This window comes from Astyanax mexicanus, chromosome 2, assembly GCF_023375975.1.
Source record: "Astyanax mexicanus isolate ESR-SI-001 chromosome 2, AstMex3_surface, whole genome shotgun sequence".
In the NCBI taxonomy this organism is placed as follows: Eukaryota; Metazoa; Chordata; class Actinopteri; order Characiformes; family Acestrorhamphidae; genus Astyanax; species Astyanax mexicanus.
Window position 1 is genome coordinate 43,475,250 of NC_064409.1, and position 6,000 is coordinate 43,481,249.

The 6,000-nt window shown below is 38.5% G+C and overlaps 1 protein-coding gene across 2 annotated transcripts in view; it reads right to left on the minus strand.

The window, feature by feature from the left end:
* lingo1a (leucine rich repeat and Ig domain containing 1a) overlaps window positions 1-5,148 on the minus strand; it is a 221,161-nt gene extending 216,013 nt beyond the window's left edge. For both annotated transcript variants that reach the window (XM_049474333.1, XM_049474334.1), the window contains exon 1: window positions 4,785-5,148. The gene's annotated coding sequence lies outside the window, so the exon portion shown is untranslated. The remainder of the gene's footprint in view (window positions 1-4,784) is intronic.
* Between the last annotated feature and the right edge of the window lie 852 nt (window positions 5,149-6,000).

Consider the following 6,000-nt stretch of genomic DNA (forward strand, 5'->3'; position numbering starts at 1 on the left):
ATGACCAGTAGTGGTAATGGGATCATACAGTATCATCATCGGTTCATGTTCCTCGAGGAAGAGATGGGACTGGTATGAGGAACTGATACTGAGATGGGGTACGATCAGGAAGTGGATTTAGTGCAGACTCCACCAGTATTGTGGGTGTTTTCATTTTTTATTTATTTACTTATTTATTTATTTATTTATTTATTAATGTTCGTGTGTTCTATGAATATACTTAGTCTGCATTAGTACTTGAAAAGACAGGGCGATCGGTATTTGTTAATTACATGGTTGATTGTAACCAAAAAAAGGGCATTATATATAATTATAGTAATTATCATCAGCTACAGCAATATATATATATATATATATATATTTTTATTTTTTATTTTTTTTTTTATTGAAAGCAATAAAATAAATTAAAGTATTCTTGATTTGGGAGGGGACAAAATATTCTAATTAAAACAGTTTCAGTGTCCTTGCATGATTGGTGAATGTAATTGTTCTCTACATGCTGATAGTATTTCATAAATTAACAAAACTATTTCACACAGCACAGGTGTGCATACACCTTCATTAAGTACTCATCCACATGCTCCCTGTAATTACACATTCTCACCAAAGAGGTCTCTAAATCCCCAAATCCCCAAAACTTACAGACTGTCACTTTAAGTGTATGGCAAGCCTCTGGGTGCATCCCATGTGTGTACATATTGGATGTACATATCTGATACCTCAGATATCCACAATGCAGAGTACTGGTCTGTTTCTGAGTTTATGCAATTACGCTTGACACTATTATCCCACAATGCAATGCAGATCGGAAAAAGAGGAAAAGCTACTCTATATATCTGGAGAAGTTTTTTTTTTTAATCAGAAAAGATTGCAGCATTAGCACAAACAATTCAGTGTTTTTTTTATTATTTAAAAAAAATCTACATTGTAAATTAATATTAAAGTAATCCAAACCATGAAGCTACCACAAAGAGTTATAACAGTATATAACAGTTATAACAGTACTGTATAAAGTAGTATACAGTAATTTATAGGAAATTAAAGTCTGCCAAGACGAAAAATGCCAAGAATGTTTTTTTAAGTGCATTCGCAAAGACCAACAAAAACACTATGATGAAACTGGCACTCATCAGCGCTGCCCCAGGAAAGGAAGTGCAAGTGTTTCCTGTGTTGGACAGGATAAGTTCATCAGAGTTACCAGCCTTAGAAACTACAGCCTTAGAAGTTAACAGCAGCCCAGTTATAAGAGCAGCTACATATTTTACATAGTATTTTGGCTTATTTAACACTTTTAACAAAATTAACTACATGATTCATTGTGTGTTCCTTTATAGTCTGGATGACTTCAGTATTAATTTACAATGTAGGGAAAAAGATAATCATTAAGTCCAAACTTTTGACTGGTATATTCATATAAAATATAAAACATTATTCTCATAATTTAAACAGAGGAAAATAAAAAGCTGGAGAATGCTTAATGGGTGCTTTATTTATCACTTCCTGTTAGCACAGAACAGGCGAGTATGTTAACAGTGTTCTCCAGTTTGAGACGAGTTCACACACTCACACGCCACACATGGTATTTCTCACGCTTGCCAATCCATCGGCTTTATATTATAATGTACTCTTGTTGAGCCAATCAGAATATAGATCGCTCTGTTGTTATGCAGACCTAGCCAAAGAGGGTGGAGTTTCAGCCAGAATGTCAGGCGCGATTTCTAAAGTTCTGAAACACACGTCGGTGAACAACTGAAGAAGAACGGCGGCAACCCCGCCCCCACCAAACTTCAAAACTTGAGAGCCCTGATGTGAATATTTAGTGTACTAACCTGTCACACCCAAACTATTAAGATTAGCCAATAGTATTTTTAGTACCTTGTAGTATTAGTATGTAGTATGCAATTGGAACACAGCCAATCACCATCTCCAAGCCTGCTACCTTCCTGCAGACTTTGGAACCAACCCTAATGCAGCACACCTGATCCAGCTAATTACTGCCTCTGGAAGTCTTTGGTTGGCTGAAGGGGGTTGGAGTTAGATTTGGGTTGGAGTTGAAACCTACAGGAAGGAAGCTCTCCGAGACTGGATTGTTGGAGAGCAGTGTGCTACAGCATAGGCAGATTTCCTCCCAGTTTCTCCATGTTGTAAGCGAAAGGAACCTACACGGATGAAAAATGGACGGAGGAACCGGGGTGGAAACTCTTGCCCATGGCCGCTAATCTGATTTATATTTTATTATTCTTCCCTGCCCACAGTGTCTTATTCGAGTTTCCCCTCTGAAATAGGAAATGTGATAAATATTGATGTCCCTTACAGTAACGGCAGGTGAGACTGCACTCTGCACACTGGCTTATCTATCAATAAAGACTTTTCCTTTTATTTATTTAGTCCTTTTTTTTTTCCCCAGCTAAATGCACGTTAGCTGACCCATTGTTTCCACATAGCCTCCAAAAGGCATAATGTAATTGCTTGTCTAAAAGCCATTAGCTTTGTCTCTTCGTCTCTCTTTCTCTTTTCCTGTCCGTCCTCTATCTCACGTACAACCCAGCACAGTGCTAAGAGCACAGCAAATCATACACTCATGCACCTGAACAGTACCTCCATAAATGTGTGTGTGTGTGTGTGTGTGTGTGGGGAGGACTTCTAGATTCCTCTCAAGCTGCACTGCATACCAGACTAAATATAGCAGACGTCCGAGGAGGATGCTAGCTCTGAAATATTACATTAGGTACAGTATATTCAGTGTGATATTTGTATTTGCATGGGCCTGAAAGACTTTTGGTTTGGTATGATCATTATGAAGCTTCCAGAAAACAAAGTGCAAAGATTTAATGTGTGTAAGTTAAAGCATGTATGCGTGTTTTTAGTATGTTCATGTATTTTTGGGGACTTTATGACTTTATGGAGTGCAAATGTCATCATGATGTCTCCAGAATTACTAAAAACAAAAAAGAAAAAATGTGTGTGTGTGTGTTATTATGGCATATATATTCAGAGTCCATAGGTTTATTAACAAGCCAACATAACCTACAGACCATAAGAACTACTTTATGTTCATAATATGCCTAATGGGGTCTTCTCAATAGATTGTTAAATAGTAGGGTAGCACTTTATTTGAAATGTGCCTACTTTCTATATGGGCTTCATCAGCACTGGAAAATGCATTTATTAAAACAATTTTTTTTATCATTTTTATATTATTTACATATACATGACATACATTTACAAAATAAATGAGATTTCATTAAATATTCTAGTCATATTTAATTGAAATTAGTGTCATATTTAGTACTTAATATAAATCGATTGGGTTTAAGAGTTGTGGTAATAATGCATCATAAAAAAGCATTTCTATTATACAGTATAATATGTAAATGTCTAGTGATGTCTAAATGCTTAATGAAAGAAAAATATAGTATAAGGGCTACAAAATCATTTATAAACCTGATATGTATTCATAAACAGGCATCTGTCTCATACACTTCATATAAAATAAATACTTAATTTAATGCTCATGTTTGATGTATTATGAAGCCCTTGTGTAGGTAGACATTAAGTGTCAAATTAAGTGTTAATGATAGGATAGAGGCAGTCATTATTAGTGGATATTAATACCAGTAACATTATAGTGATTATATTAGTGACTGTCATGCATTGGTACACATAATAGTAGGAGAAAGTCTTTTAGACTCTATGAATATACTCATAACACATATACTTTTTATATGTGTGTATGTATTTATAACTAAGCTTTTATTGTTTCTAAATGCATTATAAGGTGTTATAATGTGTTTGTAGAGTCTAATAGAGATGACCTTCAAATAAATTGTTGTCAATGTAGTTGATAAAGCAAACAAAAAAAAGAAATAGAATAGATTAGAAATTAAATGAGTAAGTTAATAAATAGAAAAATAAATATTTTTTGTACCAGAGTTTTAGATTGGTAGTGGTTAAAATGCTGCTAATAAAATTATTACAAAAATGTATAGAATTTTCTATAGAATCGTAATTTGGCCACATGTATCTTGATCTTCTTGGACATATGAAGACCAAAAGTTATGTCCAAAAAATAAGTAATTTAAAGAAAATGCAGACGAATGGGAGGTTCTGTGGTGAAGTCAACCAATATTTGTCAGATTTGTTGATTGATTGATTGATTGATTGATTGGCTGGTTGATTGATTGATTGATTTTTTGACTTGTGATTGACTTACTTACCTTTGGTAGAAACACAACAAAAGATTCAAAAGATACAGAAGCAGCTATATAAGTATATAAGTAGACGTAAGTAAGTATACTTCTAACTGCAAATCAGGTGCATCCATGATATAAGCAATGCAAACTCAAGGTGTGTGTGTGTGTGTGTGTGTGTGTGTGTGTGTAACTAGTTATAAAAGCAGCTCTATCGTGCTCCGTCCACCTGTCCAGAGGAAAGTACGGGACATCTGTTCCTTCCTGAGTCTCAGGGGGGACTCTTTGGGCTCAGAACCCACGCCAAGGATTTGGAAGCTAAAAACTCCTGCCAGCCCACCAGATCTACATTATATCCTTCTCTGAGCATAACATATATAAGCATTGCATTGTCCTCAATATACGATCCAACAATACCGGACACAGTTCACAGTTTCACTGCAGCACTTTTCCCATCATCACACCTTTTTTTTTAGGTGGCGCAAACAAATGCCTCTATAAAGGCACCCCACCCTCTCCTTCTCCGACTTCCAACATATTCGGCGGATAAAAAGAGAAAGAGAGAGAAAAAGAGAGAGAGAGAGAGAGGCTTACCGGATCAGTAAGTATAATGCAGAGTTGTCTGCATTAATGTGGCGGTGTATCCAGAAGGGCTAGTTATTAAATCCAGCACGCAGTGATAAGACAGGGAGAGATGCCATCAGAGAGAAAGTGCCAGCAGGACATCACTGAGAGCCCTCACAGGAGACGATAAAAGCTGCCAAAAACGTTGATAAAGAGATCAAGGAGAGAGTCAAGTGATGTGCCCGTTATCCGTGTCCACACACTTCAGAAATCGACCATTTAGGCTGAGCGAGGAGCATGGACCATACAGACAGGCTCAGGCTCGGCTCAGAAAGACACACACACACACTCACACACAGATAGCACAGGCAGTGCACAGAGAGAGAGAGAGAGAGAGGGAACGAGGGAGGGTGGGAGGGAAGGATGGAATGTGGCTGATAGAGAGAGCGAGAGAGAGAGAGAGAAGGAAAGGAAAGAGTAGGAAAGAGGAGGGAGGCGGGGGGAGCGTCAGGACAGTGCAAGGTGGAAGGAGGAGCTGCAGTCGGAAAGAGATGGAGAGGGTGGGAGGGAGAGAGAAAGAAAGAGAGAGAGAGAGAGAGAGAGAGAGAGAGAGAAAAGGGAGAAGGGAGGGGGTGGCTGGGTGAACGACAGAGGAAGAGAGAGACACAGAGAGAGAGAGAGAGAGAGAGAGAGAGAGTGGGAGAAAGGAAGCAAAAAAGAAAGAGAGAGAGAGAGAGAGGCAGGCAAAAAGCTGCAGCATGATCTGCACTTACACACACAAGAATCGCAACTAACGAAATCCAATTCCCACATTTTCATCAGAGCCAGAGCGCAGCAGGGAAAAGCTTTGGCAGCCGAACACAGAAGCCCAAGCAGCCTCTGATCTTCCTTCCTCTTTCTCCATCCCCTTCTCCTTCACACGTTCGGCTCTAGTACCGAGCAAACACTGAGCCTTTTCTCTGGCCACGCTTTCAGCCAGACCAAACAGCACGTTCTGAAGAGCCAGAGGGGTGGCTTAATTGCCGATATCTGAAAAGGCGAGGACGCGGAAATCAAAGGCGAACACAACAATGGCTGGAGCTCTCAAGAACGACACCGCCGCCGCTAAATTATCTGTCGTGGCACAACAAGACGAGCGAGAGCAAATTAAGAAGGAGAAGAAAAAAAAAAAAACACAGCAAGCGTCCTCTTCGAAGGGTTGATTTGAAAATACTTCTGCTTGTATGGAGTGGAGAGTTTGGCAAGA